A 16,806-nucleotide genomic window follows, 5' to 3' on the forward strand; every position below is an offset into this window, starting at 1 on the left:
TCTGGTGGTGTGTTACCACATCCTTATTACAAGCTCATGCTGCTGTCCAGTTAAACCAATGGAGCTAATATATTACTCCCGCCTGCCTTGGGCCTCAGACTCGAAGGAAAGAGTGCAAATAAAACACCACCTTTGGGAATCGATCGCGTCCTGTTTCTTTCCGCACAGCTGACTTTGGTTGTTTCTCGCCTCTCCCTAAACCCACAAACTGCCAAGGGGCTGTTTGGTTTGTGCCCCCAGAACAACGTCTTGGGGGTGGCCCTGGCGGGACACTTCTCCAGCTGACCCTGGTGACGCCTCTCCAACGGGAGGGGATGGCTGCAGGGACCCTGCGCAGCGCAGAAGGGATGTCTCTTCGCTGCTGTCGTGCTAACAGGACCGTAAATTAAAGCTGGGTTGTTTGTCTTTGGGCTGTTTGAATGGGAAGGGGGAGGCAGCCTGAACTAGGACACACCCAGGCTGGTGTGGGCAGCTGTCCCCTTGGCTCCGGGCCTCTCGAGCCTTGCACTGGGGAGGCCTGGAAGCCGGGGTCCGGGCCAGCTTCAGGGAGCAGAGGCAGGGACTGCTTCAGGCGGGGCAGCAGGGATCCAGGCCCCATCTCTACCACCAGAGCGAAGCGTGGAAGTGATCTCCAATCCTTCCCTGTTACAGATAACACCGGGATGACTTCTTTTTTCAATGAATGAACTGATGTACACACACACACACACACACACACACACACGCACACACACCTGGTTCTGAAGCCAAAGCGAATGCTGACAACTTCCTGAGATGACCCCCTGGGAGACTGTGATGATGCCCACAGCATGAGGTCCTGCTGTTTCCCTCCATTCTGCTCTGGCCACATCGCATGGCCCCCCAACCCCGGCGCTGTCAGAACCTAGGTCCAGAAAAACCCGAGGCTCTGGATCCACGCCGGTGGGCAATGGCAGACGAGTGCTGGCCAGAGGGTCAGCCTGGCCGAGTTCCCGCCCCCTCTGCTCCCGCCCACCTCATGACCATAGGCCAGTCCCAGCCCTTCTCTGGGGCTCATGGCCCATTTCTGCTTCCCTAAAAAAAAGGTTCATTTCTAGAAAGAAATTTGACCATCGGTACAAAGAGTCTTAGATAATTTTGATTCAGGAATTCTACTTCTAGGAATCTATCTTATGGAAAGAATTACATATTTGTATAAAGATTAGGGATAAAAGTATCCATGCCGGTGTTATTGATGTGAGAAGATTGGAAATAACATAAACGTCCAAACCTAGGGGACTGGCTAAAGAAACGTAGGGTCATCTAGTCAATGGAATGCTAAGCAGTCATTAAATATTTATCTTTGTAATAAATTTGTAATGACATGAGAAGAGCGGGCTGTAATGCTCATGGGTAAAGCAGGATACAAGGGGGGTCTCAACCCTGGTCCCCACAAAGCTGGGGAGGATGAGAGTGCTGGGGGCTAACCCCCAGAAACTAAGGCTCCTCCCACTTCCCCATCAGGGCCATGAGGGCAGCTTCAGGCCCACCCAGAGACTGAGTCCAGTCTCGCCCCCATCGTGTCAGGCATGACTTTGGACCACCCTCCATGGACTATGTGAAGGCAGTGAAGCCAACGGGTGCCCAGGGCCCCCAAAGCACCTTCACAGACCTGCTGCCAGTCATAGAGGAGATGGGCAAAGCCAGAGCGCCTTGGAGCACCTGAAGAGAGGTATCATCCAGGCACAGGTCCTCATTCTACAGACAGCTGAGGCACAGAGAGGTCATGTGACTTGCCCAAGGTCACACAGCAAGTAGGTGCTGCCTGGATGTGAACCCAGGCAGGTCCACCTCTCCGAGCCCAGGGCGCATTCACAGTGAAGTCCCCCACTCTGAGCCCACTGCTGGGCAATTAGCACATAACACCCCCTTGGGCTCGCTGTATTTATTGTTGACCTTCGACTCAGTACAGGATGAGGTTAAGTAGGGTTAGGGAAGGCTGGAGAAGCAGGGTGTCAGGGTGGAGGCAGGGAACTAACAGGTGTGCAACCTTCCCACATGTCAGGTACAGGGCTAGACACTAGGTCCGTGATAGAAAGAACATGTGGTACTAGCTGTTTCCCATCTAGGACCTCATTAAATTCTCACTGCCTCCTACCCACTGGTACTATTATTATCCCCACTTACAGGTGGAGATACTGAGGGTACATTCCTTGCCCAAGGTTACAGACTAGCAGGTGGCAGAACCGAGACTCAAACCGAGGCAGACAGGCTCCTGAGCCCGCTGAAACTCTCCCATCTAGTCCCACAGCAAGGGAGCCCTGAGATTTACTCTCCTTCTGCCTTAGATCCCACTGGATCTGCCGCAGCAACAGACTAATCCTAAATCTTAAAGACACAGTCTGTCACAGGCCTGGTGGCTCTCCAAGCAGCCCTTTCACACTGTGACTTGAGGACTCGGTCAGCTTCCAGCCTGCCTCTCTGCGTCGTCAACTCTGAGTGTCCAGCGCGCTGAGCTGAGGAAGAGGAGAGCATCAACCGGAGAAAGGTCACGCCTGGGGAAGGGGCGTGGCTGGGGGTGTGGCCACCATGCACTTCTGCTCCGCTGGCCAGTACCAGTCACGTGGCCCTGAGACTGTTGTGGGCTGGGAAGAGAGGGCTGGGTGAACTCTCCAGGAAGGGGAGATGGGGTGTTGGTAATGACTTTCACTGTCCACCTTTCTGGACACCAAGTATTCTGTAAATGGCTCATCTCAGAGAGCACACTCCCCATCCCCCCGAGAGAGACCCCTCCCCACCTCAAACCTCACAGGCCCAAGTGTTTCTGTCTGCCTGGGGTCAGGGGGCTGACATTCCCACCACCTAGAAGGCTCTAGAGACCCATAGGTCCCCCTGACCTATTCCCTCCTCCTTGGTGGTTCAGAAAGTTGCTGACTTTGAAGCAATGGGCCGGAAGCCGAGCTCCAGCCAGGGTGACCCCCAGGCAGGGCGGGCTCTGCATCTGGGTGGTTATAACCCCCTCCCACTCCCTTACCTCTCTGTGCCCAGGTTGTCCTTCCCCCAATTCAGACCTCCCCAGGCAAAGGCGGGGCAGACCTGATTTCCCAGTCCCACTGGGCTAAGCCCGTGAGGCTCCCCTTTCTGAAAATCTATGGGAAAAATTTCTTCTCAGTTATCTGTACCAGGAAGAGCAAAGCAGTCCCTGGGCCAATGTGTGTGTCTTACAGACCCTGTGAATCTAGCACGTGATCGTGTTTACCTCTTTGCTTTGGCCACAAGGAAGCACAGTCACCCTTGCAGTTCAGCTGTGTAAATGCACTCCACCTGTGGCACCCTCCACAGACCGAACTTAGTTTGACTCCACCTTACTTTCCTATTGCACCCAGATGCCCTCATTTTTTCCCCTTTCTTATGCACAAACTATATCTTAGTACAATGTCTCAAATCCTCTTTAACGTGAGGCAGAAGCCTAAAAATAAATACAATATAAAAAACTCCATTAAACCCTCCTGTCCTCACATTTTGCTTCCAGTCCCCTCCCCTCCCCCATTCCTAAAGATTGCTCTAACAAATATCCTAATGAGATATATCAGGTTTTTAAATGGTCAGCAATGACCCAGGCATACGGAGGGATGGAGAAGGCAAAGAGCCATATTGCACGGCCACCACTATTGCCAGAGCCCACATGGTCATCCCAAGGGATTTCTTCATTTTTTCTCCTAGCCTTAAAATGACACTAAGAGCTCTGGAAGAATTCCAGGCACTGCCTAATTTTCCTCCTGCCCTTCCATTGTGTTCCAGCCTTATTAAGAGAAGATGATCATGTTTGATACCAAAAATGGCTCCATCCCAGTGTTTCCCACGGCTCTGCCAGCACTGCCCTTCCCCAGGCAGCGTCAGAGGCTGGAGGGAACAGGGCGTGGGGCTCTTGGATGGCTTGTCCAGAGCTCAGCCGGGACTCCTGACCACATAGCCGTCATCACAGGGAGCGAGGAAGCAGAGCTCAGAGAAGTGGGAGTTCTCCGCACTGACCAACTCGGGAGCATCTGAGAAACCCATCCTGGATGTGCCCAGATGCTTCCTTCTCACTGAGAGTCATGAAATTAGTACAGATTAGAGGAGCCATATCAGTCACCCTCCTGCCTACCAGGAAGGAGATCCACATGGAACTGGGCCAATTCCCACTTGAGTTGTGGACTTGATGACCCAAGGACAAGCAGGACCCCCTGAGAAACTAGAGCTTAGACCTGAACCCGTCTTACCCACTGAGTCACAGGCTGGGAAGCTGGAGCGTGGGGACCCACTCTTCTACAGGGTGGGAAGGTGCCAAGGGGCTTCCTTCTGGAGGCAGGAAGGGCATGATGAATTCCCCCTGCCCCAGGACGGGCATCCTCAGAGAGCAAGGGCCACGGAGAGAGAGGAGGTGGAACCTGCTTCTTCTGACTCTGAAAATCCCCAACATTAGTCACAGGTCTGATGGGTATTGGGGGGGTGTGTGCAGCAGGCACGTGCAGCAGAGGAACTGCTAAGGGGTACTTGCCTATAAGGGGGGAGAGAAGAGAAACAACTCCTTCCCCATGACCCCCTGGGACCCTGCAGGGTTGGTTGAACTTCCCTCCTCTGATGGGCCAGGGCGGGACTTGGGAAGGGGAGCGTGGTAGAGGCTTGCACCAATGGCCCTGATTTCCACCCCTTCCCATCTCCTTTGCCGCAGACACTTTGCAGTTCCTTTCGCCGAAGGAACTGAGTCTACAGGCTCACCTCGCTTTATTGAGCTCCACAGATACTGAGTTTTTACAAGTTGAAGGTCTGTGGCAACCCTGCTCGGTGTAAGTGTATCAGCACCACTTTTCCAACAGGATTTGCTCACTTCCTTTCCCTGTGTCATGTTTTGGTAATTCTCGCAATATTTCAAACTCTCCACCAGCAAAAAGGTTACGACTTGTTGGAGGCTCAGGTGAAGCTTAGTATTTTTGAGCAATAAAGTATTTTTTTTTATTAAGGTAGGCACATTGTCTTTTTAGAGATAGCGCTATTGTACACGTAACAGACTACAGCAGTGTGTAAGCCTTTATATGCCCTGGGAAACCGAAACATGCAAGTGGCTCACTTTATTGTGATATTTGCTTTATTGCAGTGGTCTGGAACAAAGCCCGCAGTATCCCTGAGGTCTGCCTGTATGCTCCCACCCCTGAGTTCGTCCACTGGGCGCGCTTTAGCCAGAAGGATGTGAGGGAATGTGACACATGCACAAACTCGAAGAGGGGAAGACGTGTTTCCCTTCTGATCTCGCTCCTCTGCCTTGGCTGTGAGAGCCGGCCGGGGCTGGCCTGCTGCAGTAGGACACAAGTTGGGCAGCCCAACTCCCCCCCACGGCTGTTCCAGCTGAGGCCACTCCAGATCAGCCCAACTGCCACTAGCTGCCAGAAATGAAAGAGACCCCCACTGAGCCCAGAAGAATCGCCCAGCTGAGCCCAGCCGGCATCCCCCACCCACTAATGGGAGAAAAGATGCTTACTTGTTAGAGGCACTGGGTGTGAGAGGGGTTGGTTAAGCTGCATTATTGTGGCAATAAATAACAGTCCCCTTCGCACGAGCTTGTCTGAGCTAGGAAGGACCCTACTAAGATCTCACCCAGTGATTTTAAACTGCTCTTTTTAGGACCATTTCAGACACATGTTTCATATTTCAATATTTTAATATAGTTGTTAACGGCTACAGAAAAGAAATTTTAAAATATCACAGACTCACATAGATGGAGACCAGATTTTAACACCCTGGAGGGTACCACAGATGTGTTATAACTTGGACTGCCAGGTTAACTAGATTTTGTTCAGACTTAAGAAAAAAGAGGGGGATAAAATGACTCTCCTTCCCCTTTTTATGTAACTAATGAATTACCTGAGACCACTAGACAGATGTGTTACCATTTGCCACTATTTAGCTCTGTGAATGAGAATTCCTTTCAAAACTAGACTCCAGATATCAGAAATAAATTTACTTCAGAAGCAAAGAAAGCAAGTCTCTCAGACAGAACGCCTTCTTTTAAATGTTTGTGTTCAAAACGTCACTGGCTCTATAAGTAAACGTTACAGTGGATTAATGAAATGCCATTGATATTGTGTTATTTATCAGAACTCTATATGAAGCATGGGGCAGGCATGGCCAGCTCCATGAGAGCTCATTGGCTAGAAGGAGGGGGTGTGGCCTTCAGGTATATGCTGCTGTCCCCAGGCGGTGGCAGGTGGAGGCTGTGGCCAACTTCACTCCTCCTGGTTGTCTCCCCTGTGAAGGGAGATCTGAGCAGCTGTCCCCGGAGTGGTCACAACTTTGGGGGCACAATCCCATTCAGGACGAATCCCTTTGCTGTCTCCTGGGGGTGTGACCATGAGACTGAAGTCCGGGAATCAAATTCCGAACGGACGGAGCAGGAGAGGAAATTAGACACCTAGAACGTCAGTGCTATGAAGAACTCAAGGCCTTAGTTTGCTCATTCATTCATTCATCAGCCAACATTAAGAGAGGGCCTGTGTCAGGCACTGGGCCAGCACCAGGGATTCTAGTCTGGCCTGGTCTTTGTGGAGCCACACTCTAGCAGAGCAGAAGGGGAGTGCGGTGCAGTAGAAGGTCCAAGGTCACGGGCATTGCCAGGGCAGAGTTTGAAACCTGGTCTCCCTTCTCTCGGCTGTACGACCAGGAGCCGCTTGTTTAACTTTTCTGAGCCCTGATTTCCTTATGGGTAACAGGGATAAAATCACATCTAATACAATACCTGATGCTTCAGAGACACTCAAAAAATAGCAATTCTCGGGCTTCCCTGGTGGCGCAGTGGTTGAGAGTCCGCCTGCCGATGCAGGGGACACGGGTTCGTGCCCCAGTCTGGGAAGATCCCCCATGACACGTAGCGGCTGCGCCCGTGAGCCATGGCCGCTGAGCCTGCGCGTCCGGAGCCTGTGCTCCGCAATGGGAGAGGCCACAACAGTGAGAGGTCCGCGTACTGCAAAAAAAAAAAAAAAATAGCAATTCTCTTCCTCCTTCCCTGCCAAGCTTGTCTGTTTGTTTGATTTTAGCTTTCAAATACCTGGTAAGTTATAAGTCATCTTTTAATGTATAACCCAACCCTACTCCAACTGCATCTCTGATTCTTACCCCTCCCTTTATCCATAAAGTAATAATCATGGCTCTGTTAGTTCCCTAGGGCTGCCGTATCTACACTAGGGTGGTTTAAAACAACTGAAATTTATCCTGTCAGTTCTGGTAGCTGAGAAATCATGGGGTCAGCAGGGCCATGCTTCCTCCAAAGTTTCCAGGGAAAAATCCTTGCCTCTTCCAGCTTCCGGTGGTGCCAGTGTTCCTTGGGGTGTGGCTGCATCACTCCAATCTCTGTCTCCGTCTTCACGTGGCCTTCTCCCTCTGTGTCTCTCTGTGTCTTCACGGGACCTTCATATAAGGACACCAGTCATTGGATTCAGGGCCCACCCTAATCAATGTGACCTCACCTTAACTACATCTACAAAAGTCCTCTTTCCAAAAGAGGTCACATTCTGAGGCTCCCAGCAGACAGGAATTTTGAGGGGACACCATTCAACCCAGTTCAATGGCTTACAAGTATTGAGTGCCTCTGACGCGTCAGCGCTGTGCTGAGAACTCAGCAGGTTTTAAGCCATGTTTGCTGTGCAGAGCACTTAGAACAGAGCCTGGGACACGGGGGAGTATTCACGCTCTCATCACTACAATCCATCCTTACTACCAATGTATAAGGCAGGACTACGAGCATCCCGATGATTATAAGGTAAGGCTATTACCATCCCTAATTACAGATGAAGAAACTAAAGCACAGAGAGGTCATATCAGTTGCCCAAGGCCACACAGCCCTTAGTGATGGAAGCAGCACTCAGGCTCATGCAATCTGGTACCAAATCCCCCCTTAACACCACTTGCACTGTCCCGTAGGGCTGAGGTGGGAATCCTCCCCAAAGAGCTCCCTTGAGTCTATTGTAATTCTCTATTATCAATTACAACTACTCTCCCATTTCAAAGATGAGAAAGTTGAGGTGCAGAAAAGCAAAGTGACCTGTGACTGTAGTGCTGTGACTCCTCCACCACTCAGTCTCCCACTGGTGCCCCCCATTTGTCCAACACAAGCCGAACGACAGCTTGTGCTCCCACCGACATTCCAGGCCCAGGACCTGGCACAGGCTCTGTAACTGCAGCTGCTGAAATCTGTTTTGTGTTTAGTGAGGCAAATTATGCCAAGTACACCAACCCAGAGCCGTTTAAAATTCCTCTGGGCCTGAGGACAGCACTTGGGGAAAGCATTCGCTTTGCCATTTCCCTGCTGTGATCCTTCAAGACCCCTGTGCACCCAGAACAGAACTGTGGCCCCAGGGAAGGGCCTGGGGCTACAGAGGAATGCCCTCGTCCTTCTTCCTTACTTTGCCCCTCCTCATTTCCTAAAGGCCTCTGGGAGAGTTTATCCATAACGTGAACTCTAGACTTGGCCCTGATCTAACCCAGTTACAGCCAAGAAAAAAAGCTCCCCGGTCCTCAAGTAAAACATTTTACACAGGCCTGCACTCCAGGTCCTTGATGACGAAGCCATGCTCCAGACCATCAAAGATAAGTTGTGGGCTCTCCCGGGGCTGTGACCTCCTATCAGATTTCAGGGCCACGGACAGAGCAGGTTCAAGAAGCCCCAAGTTTTCTCTTAGGACAGGAATCCTAGGGCCAGGAGGTAGGAATATGTGGAGAATTTCCAGAGACCCAGCTAGGGGGTTACAGACTCAAGGGCCCACCAGGGGGTTGGCAGGAAACATAAGTGAGCAAAGTGAGGTCAGCATGAGGAAGTAGGGAGTGGTGGGGACTGTGGTGGAGCGGAGGGCAAGGCCCGTCTCTGGGGCACCTGTTCTCAGCTCTCGCTGAGAGTTGCTAGGCAGGATACAGGCCCATGCTCTCAGATCTTCTGAGTTGTCAAGAGAAGTTGAAAGTCTAGACCTTTTGGTGAAACTATTCATGTTTTCTAGACTTTTTCTTGAAATTCTTCAAGTTTTCAATGTTAGTGCCTCATTCAGATTTTTGGAAAAACACCGCATGGTTTGATAAAACACGTCTGGGCTATTTTTACCGGTCTTGGACCGTCACTTTGAGACCAGTTGAGGAGACACTGATACCATGACTTCTCGTTGCCTTTGGGTGATCCTTGGTGAAGGAACGCACCCAACATTGCACCCCATCCTCTCAGCCTTGGAGATGCTCAGGTATCTCCTTGTCCACATTCCCTCCCTTGCCGACTTCATCCCATCTCACGCTTTAAATACCAGCAAGTGGTCCCTAAACTAATATTTCCAGGCTTTCCTTCTACTCTGAGGCCCAGGCTCAAATGTCCAGTTTCTGCTTGACACCTTTATTTGGACATCTAATAGCTCCCTCAAATTTAACATGTCCTTAACCCAACCACTGAGTGTCCCCATCTCCTCAAACCCATTATTCCTGTCATCTTCCCCAAGTCAGTACTAAGTGTATCCTAAGACTTCTGGCTGAGCCCAGCCTAACTCAGCCAACCTCCAGTCACCCTGCAGATACATGATGGCTACTTGAAGTCACAAAGTTTCTGGGGCAATTTGTTACACAGCAATAGCTGGCTAATACACTTCCTATGTGGTAGCATCTTTTCTTCCACCATAATCACTTTTCTTGCCCCCATGCTCAACTTTTGAGGGGCATATTGTTCAAATGAGGCAAAAACAAGGGCAGCACTGTTGACAAGCACACAGCAGTAGCGAACGGCTCATACTGAGAAGAAGCTGGAAGACCTCTGGGATCAACAGCATCTGAAATACACTCTCCTTTTGTTGACAATGTATGTGTGATTCTGACATCCTTTGGGTTTTATTTGGAATGTAACTAGAGACTTTTCCCACTCATCATTTTATTTAGGAGAAATGTTGAGTTATTTGAATGTAAATATATTTTTTTCTTATATAAACACCGCCAAAAAGTAAAGTACTATAAGACACAGATTGTGTATAAAATTTGGATATTAAAAAAAGAGAGACATCCTCCTGGGAGAACATTAGTGGGATGGTGTTCTGGGGAGGGGAGCCTGTATTTCCTCAATTCTAAGACCAATGATAAGAGGTTTCACTGAATTAGTAACAGCTTTTCTTCTGAGGAAAAAAAAACACAAAACATTCCACGTACATTCAGATTTTGGCATCCCAGATGCAGAAGAGTTAAACAGACACAATAGGACCCTAGATTTGAGGACACACACGTTCTCACAGACACACATGTGCACAGAGACACAGCAGCTGCTCCCCTTGAAATTCCCAAGTGATGCTGACGGCAGAGTCTGATCAGACCATGTGTCCGTCCAAAGCACCTCAGATCACTTTAATTGGGATGACAAAGCATGGTGTGGTCACTTCACTTTGATCTGTGTAAGACTCTAAATGGAAACGCAGCTGATCTCCCTGTCAGATATTCCCCTGAACTTAGGACTGGGGGCTGGATTCAGCTCCCATGTGCATGATCCCATGGGTCCTGACACAGGAACGCAGCTACCTGTGAGATGAGTGTGCAGAGGCCTCCAGGAGGTTCTCCCGACCCCCAAATATCTCCCTCACTGCCGGTCACCATGCCTGAAATTCCACTATTAAGTTCTTGGATTTTTTCTTTCTAACAGAAGAAGCCTTGAAAATTATTTGTGTTTGTCAAGGTTTAACCAGGAAAGCAGAAGCCACTTGCAGACTTTTTAAGGCAGCAAGGTAGCACAGAGACCAGCGATAGCAGGAACCACTGGTACCCCTAGGATGGAGTGGGGGGTCAGCGCCACCCGATGGAGCCAGGGCCACAGTGGGCTTGAGGGGGCGGGTTAGAAGCTGTCATGCAGGAGGCAAGGCTACTTCTGGAGATACTGGGAGGCTGAGATGAGGAAAGAAACCCTGCACCAACTGCCCTCCCTGATCTGCCCTCAGGCCTCCTTCCAGGGCCTTCCATTCATTGAACCCAGCCAGAACCCAGTTGACAGGAGCCTGGGAATTGCAGCCTGTGGGGATCAGCTCCTGGAGACACAGAGCAGGGCAGGGGATGGGTAAGGAATGGATCTGAATGAAAACAGACCTCCAGAAATCTCATCCACTAACCCAATCTGAGGCCCAGAAATGCTGAGGGTCACCTGTAACTTAGGATCGTTAACTTGTGGCCACTGTGAGCTCTGGAGGGAAAGGATGGCATGTTATCCATCTTTGCATTCCAGGCCCCTGGAGCAGGGCCTGGGACATAGTATGTGCACATAAATATTTTCAGCAGGCGAAGAAGTGAATATATGGCTGGATGAGTGAATACAGGGGATAGATGTGGAACGAAGCTGCGTTCTATCTCTGGGCTTCAGTTAGCACGACAGGAAAAGTATTAGTGATAACTGACATTTACTGTGCTTAGCACTGTTCTAATTTTGTCTTTATCCCTTTATTGTGGTATAATTGACACGCAATACACTGTGCATATTTCAAGTGTACAATCTGTTTAATTTTGACATAGTCCTACATCTGTGAAATTATCCCCACCATCAAAATTATCCATGACCCTCAAAATTTCCTTATGCCCCTCGTGTCCTTTCCACCCTCAACTCAGACAACCTCTGATCTGCTTCTGGTCACTATAGATCAGTCTGTATTTTCTAGGATTTTTATCGATGAAATCATACATATCTCCTCTTCTGAGCCTGACATTTCACTCCATACAATGCTTTTGAGACTCGTCCATGTTGCTGCATGGATCAATAGTTCATTCCTTTTTACTGTTGACTGTGTTCCATTGTATGGATAGACCCCAATTTTTTATGCATTCACCTGTTGATGGACATTTAGGTTGTTTCAGTTTCTATTACAAATAAAGCTGCTGTGAACATTTGTGTACGAGTATTTGTGTGGACATAAGTCTTCACCTCTCTTGGGTAAATATCTAGAAGTAGAATGAGTAAGTAATATGGTAGCTATATGTTTAAATTTTCAAGAAATTGTCAAACTGTTTTCCAGAACTTCACCCTTTCACCTTCCTACCAGCAATGTATGAGAGTACCAACTGCTTCATATCCTCACCAGCACTTGGTATTGTCTGCCTTTTTAATTTTAGCCCTTCTGATGCATGTGTACTAGGATCTCATTATGGTTTAAATTTGCATTTCTTTAATGATTAATAGTGGGGGCCGCCTTTGAATACACTTATTTTCCATACGTCTCTTTTCTTTGGTGAAGTGTCTGTTCACATATTTTGCCCTATTTTTAAAGTTATTTTCTCATTATCAAATTTGGAGAGTTCTTTATATATTCTAGATACAAGATCCTTAACAATATGTGATTTACAAATATTGGCTTTCAATCTGTCATTTTAACCCCTTAACAGCATCTTTTGAAAAACAGAAGTCGTTCATTTTAATGAAGTACAATTTATCAGTTTTTTTCCGCTATGTACTGTGCTTTTGGTGTTGTACCTAAGAATCTTTGCCTAAATGAAGGCCGCAAAGATTTTTCCATGATGTTTTCTTCTAGAAGTTTTAGAGTTTGAGGTTTTACATTTAAGTCTATGATCCATTTTGGGTTGAATTTCCATATGTTTCAGGATATGAACTGAGGCCCAATTTTTTGCAACTGGATATCTAATCCATTATTTGGAGAAATTTAATTGCCCTTACTCCCTTGTTAAAAATCAGTCGACCATAGATGTGGGTAGTATGAATGGCTCTACGTCTGGACTCTTGATTCTACTGAGGGTTTTTTAAAAATGTATCTGTTGATTTTTATGCGCACAGCCCATTCTCTTGTTCTGTAACTTTATAATAATTTTTGAAATCAAACAGTGTGGGTCTTCCAACTCTGTTTCTTTGTAAAGTTGTTTGGACTCATTTAGCGCCTTTGCAATTCCGTATGATTTTTAGAATCAGCTTGTCAAATGCCACCAACAGTGCCTCCTGGGGTTTTGCCTAGGATTGCACTGAATCTATAGATCAGTCTGGAGAGAACTGACATCTTATGGACATTGAGTCTGCCAGTCCAGGAACACAGTGTAGCTCTCCCTTTATTTATGTCCTCTTTAATTTTTCTTAACAATGTTTTGTGGGGTTTTTTAACATACAGATCTTAAATATCTTTTGTCAATTGTATCTCTGGGAATTTTATCGGTTACTCTACTGTATATGGCAGGGGTTGGCCAATTGGCTAAATCTCACCCACTGCCTGTTTTCCTCAACACACTTTAATTGGAACACAGCCACGCCCATTCATTTACATATTGTCCGTGTCTGCTTTTGCCCTACAACTGCAGAATAGAGCAGATGTGACTGTGTCTAGACCACAAGCCCACTATCTGGTCCTCTGGTCCTTTTCTGGTCCTTTACAGAAAAGGTTTGCTGACTCTTGACATATAGTATTCTTTTTAAATTTCAGTTTCCTATCACTCATTACTAGTGCATAGAAATACAGTGTGTTTACATGAATTGATCTTGTAACCTGAAAACTTGCCGAACTCACTTATTAGTTCTAGTAGCTTCTCTGTAGATTCCATAGGATTTTCAGCATATATGATCATGCTGTCTGAAAATGAAGGTGATTTTGTTTCTTCCTTTCTGATGGTGTGACGGCTGCCTGCCCACAGATAGGACTCCAGGCCACTCCTGGATGAATCTGGGGAATATCAGAGCCTCGCTGGAAGGCAGGCTTCCAAGCACACTCTCCAGGTTGGGTGGAAGCTGCCCAATATCTTCGCTGAGAGGTGAAAGGGACATTTTATTAAATAGATTAAGCAGCAGTCTTTGTATTATAAGCAATAGGCACCAATAAACCATTTTAAGGAAAAAATTTAAATTTAAAAAGAACAATGTATTGTCTCTCCAGAGTCATGGAAAGATAGGCAACCTCCACAGGCAGGGCAGCAAAAGCCTGGGCCTGGTGGTGACTGCCAGCGACCTGCACTCTCCAGTGTTTCTTGACTATCCTCTCCTCCTCCTGTTCCCTGTTCCTCCTGCTCCTACTACAGACAGGAAACTCCGCCTCTGATGCCTCCCATGCTTTGCCTCTTAAAATAGAGACCACAGGAAACAAGGGCCAGGTTTCCGTTCAATACATCCTGGTGGCAGCAGCTAATTGGCCAGGGCTTGGACACAGGACACCTGTGGACCAATCAACAAGGGACTGAGGGGAGGAGTCACGTAAGAACATGGCTACCTTGGAAACCATGTGCTGAGGGGAAAGGAGCACTTCCCGGAAGTAGAGGAGCACTAGTTCAAGAGGTGGCACCGGCAGGGATGGGGCAGACAAAACAGAGGGTGCCCACCACCCTGTACACCTATGTGTCATAATACTAATTTTAAAATAATAGCCAATCATTTACCAAATAGTCACTGTTTTGCCATCTATCTTGCCAAGCCAGTCTCATAGGAACTCCATGAAGTATTGTTTTCCTCATTTTCTCCTTGAAGAAACTGAGGCAGAGGTGAGGCAACTTGCTCAAGGTTGCTGCCAAACTCACCACTCTCCCTGTCACACCCTCAGAGCCACCGTGTAGTCAGCGTTGGGGTCCTTGCTGTTCAGATGAAAAAACTGAGGCTTCCAGAGATGAAACAAGGTATCCAAGACCACATCTATGAGGTGCTACAGCCAAGATTCCAACCCAGCTCAGCCTGACCAAGCCTGGTCTCTGTTCACAATTCTGCCCCCCTTTCTGTTCCTTTCATTTGACCAATGGGGGAACTGAGCCCAGGGAGGTACCAGGTGTTCTGAAGGTGGTTGTCCCAACAGACAATTGAATGACCCCAAACCAAATAACCCCGCCATTGCTAAGCTGCTCTAGAGATGGCTTACAGCCCCTGTTCAAAGAACAGGGGAAAAGTGCCATTCAAGGCTGATAATGATATAATAAGCTCCCCCCTTTCCTCCACAGTCTTTCTCTTGACTTGACACAGTGTTTTTTAATTTGCTATTTAATAATGCTCTACGAAAAAAAATTTATTTTATATTATTAGCATGAATTTTACCACTCATCTTCATAGTGTGCAATGCTAGCTGTAAATGCAAGTTTAAGAGTATTTGACTCTTTCGTAGGCGAAACGGCAGGAATTACACATTCACATCTCGTAGCTCATATGTATTTCGTATGTAGCATATGTATTTCGTTCTTACCAGGAAAGTGGAAACAGCACAAAACTAACTCAACTTTTTTTTTCCACTTCTTGACGTACGCACAATCTACTACCACTCTCTACCTTCAGCTCCCTCACCAGTAAAGAAAAACTAAAGGGGAAAGGAACTGGGGGGTTACCCAGCCTTCCTTTTCCTCCAATGTCATCCTTTCAGCATTAGCTGGCTAATACAGGGAAGTAACATGAGTCAGAAAGGATATCATGGGTCGTTTGTATTCCTTAGAACGTGGTTGTCTTCCTTCTGCATTTGAAACAAATTCTGGCTGGAACAGAAATTGTAGCTTCTTGGAGCTGTTAACACTCCCCCTTACTCAGTCTGTAGATGTAACCATCTTCCTTCGTACTTGCTTTGAGCCTCACTGACCTTTCGTACGTTTGGGTCCATCAGAATGCTGCGCTACTGGAGCCTCGCGGATGCCACACACAAATGGGGCAGTGAAGAGCTCCAGGAAATACGTATATTGTACACGTCGCCTCTGTTCGTACGCATACTCTGCTTTTCCATCAGAGATCACTTGCAAAACTCAAATTCAAAATAAAATCAGGAACTCGCATCTCCAGCCTTGATGACAGGCAGGGCTACTTACGGTTCCTTTCTCTGTTCCATCCCCCCAAACTCCCACTGCCTCAGCCTCAACAAACTCCAGTCAGGTCCCCAAACACACACTGAGTGGAGTTAAGCCTCCACACCTTTGCCTGCACGATTCCTTCTGCCCAGCCCCCACCTCCCATCTGACTGGTGAATTCATCTGTCGACACTTGGACCCAGTACCTCCTGGGAACCTCTCCTGACCTCGTCAAGCTGGGCTGACGCTTCCCTCTTGGTGCCTCTTTCCCATCCCCTGCTTCTAACTGGGAGGCATCCCTGTGCAGTGATGAGAGCTGGGTTCTGGAATCTGAAGAGGGGTTCAAACCTCAGCCTCCCACTTACTCTCTAGGGGATTTTGGTCAGTGATTTCATCTCCCTGAGCCTCAACTTTCCCATTTCTAAAATGAGGCTAATCCCAGTACTGCAAAGGTCTGTGACGCAGAGGAAATAGGAACACAACAGTGGGCAGCTCTTCTCTGCCCCGCTGCACACTGAGTGCATCTGTTCTGTTACTCATTTGCACCCGCTCCCTGGAATTTGGGGTCATCATTGCTGTTCCTGGGCTTTGCCTGGGCTGTTCCTGACACAGTGGATGTGGACTCTCCCTCTCCTCTTGGGAAAGACATCTCAGGGGGGAGGCAGGAGAATTCCCGCGCAAACCCCAGGCTTTCCCACCGCCCTGGAGTCAATCCGCCTGCAGGATTCAAAGCGAATTCCAACCTCCTTCTTCATTTTCCACCCGCCCCAGCTAGAATTCCCATCCTGCCTATCCCTCCGAGCTTCTGTCCGGGGCTGATTTGTGTTTATGCTCTTCATTTCTCTGTTTGTGTTCACCCTCCCCTTCCAGGCCTCCAGCCCACATTATCCCCCCTCCTCAACCCTGCTCTCCAGCCCCCACTTGCTCAGCCCTCTTAGGGCAAGCGCCAGTTTCCCTTCGCAAACCTTGAGAGAAGAAAAAAAGGAGCCACAAATGCCAAAAGCTTCCACGAAGCCCAGACACCACACCACAATCATCTAGGGCTCTTCTACGTAATCACGGATCCTGCCAAGTCTCTGGTTTAAA

General features: G+C 48.2%; 1 pseudogene; it reads left to right on the forward strand.

Moving 5' to 3' along the window:
* The first annotated feature begins 1,567 nt into the window (after positions 1-1,567).
* The window catches only part of LOC115857106 (cyclin-dependent kinase 2-associated protein 2 pseudogene), an 82,246-nt pseudogene continuing 67,007 nt past the window's right edge, over positions 1,568-16,806 (forward strand).

This window comes from Globicephala melas, chromosome 5 (assembly GCF_963455315.2).
Source record: "Globicephala melas chromosome 5, mGloMel1.2, whole genome shotgun sequence".
Taxonomy (NCBI): Eukaryota; Metazoa; Chordata; class Mammalia; order Artiodactyla; family Delphinidae; genus Globicephala; species Globicephala melas.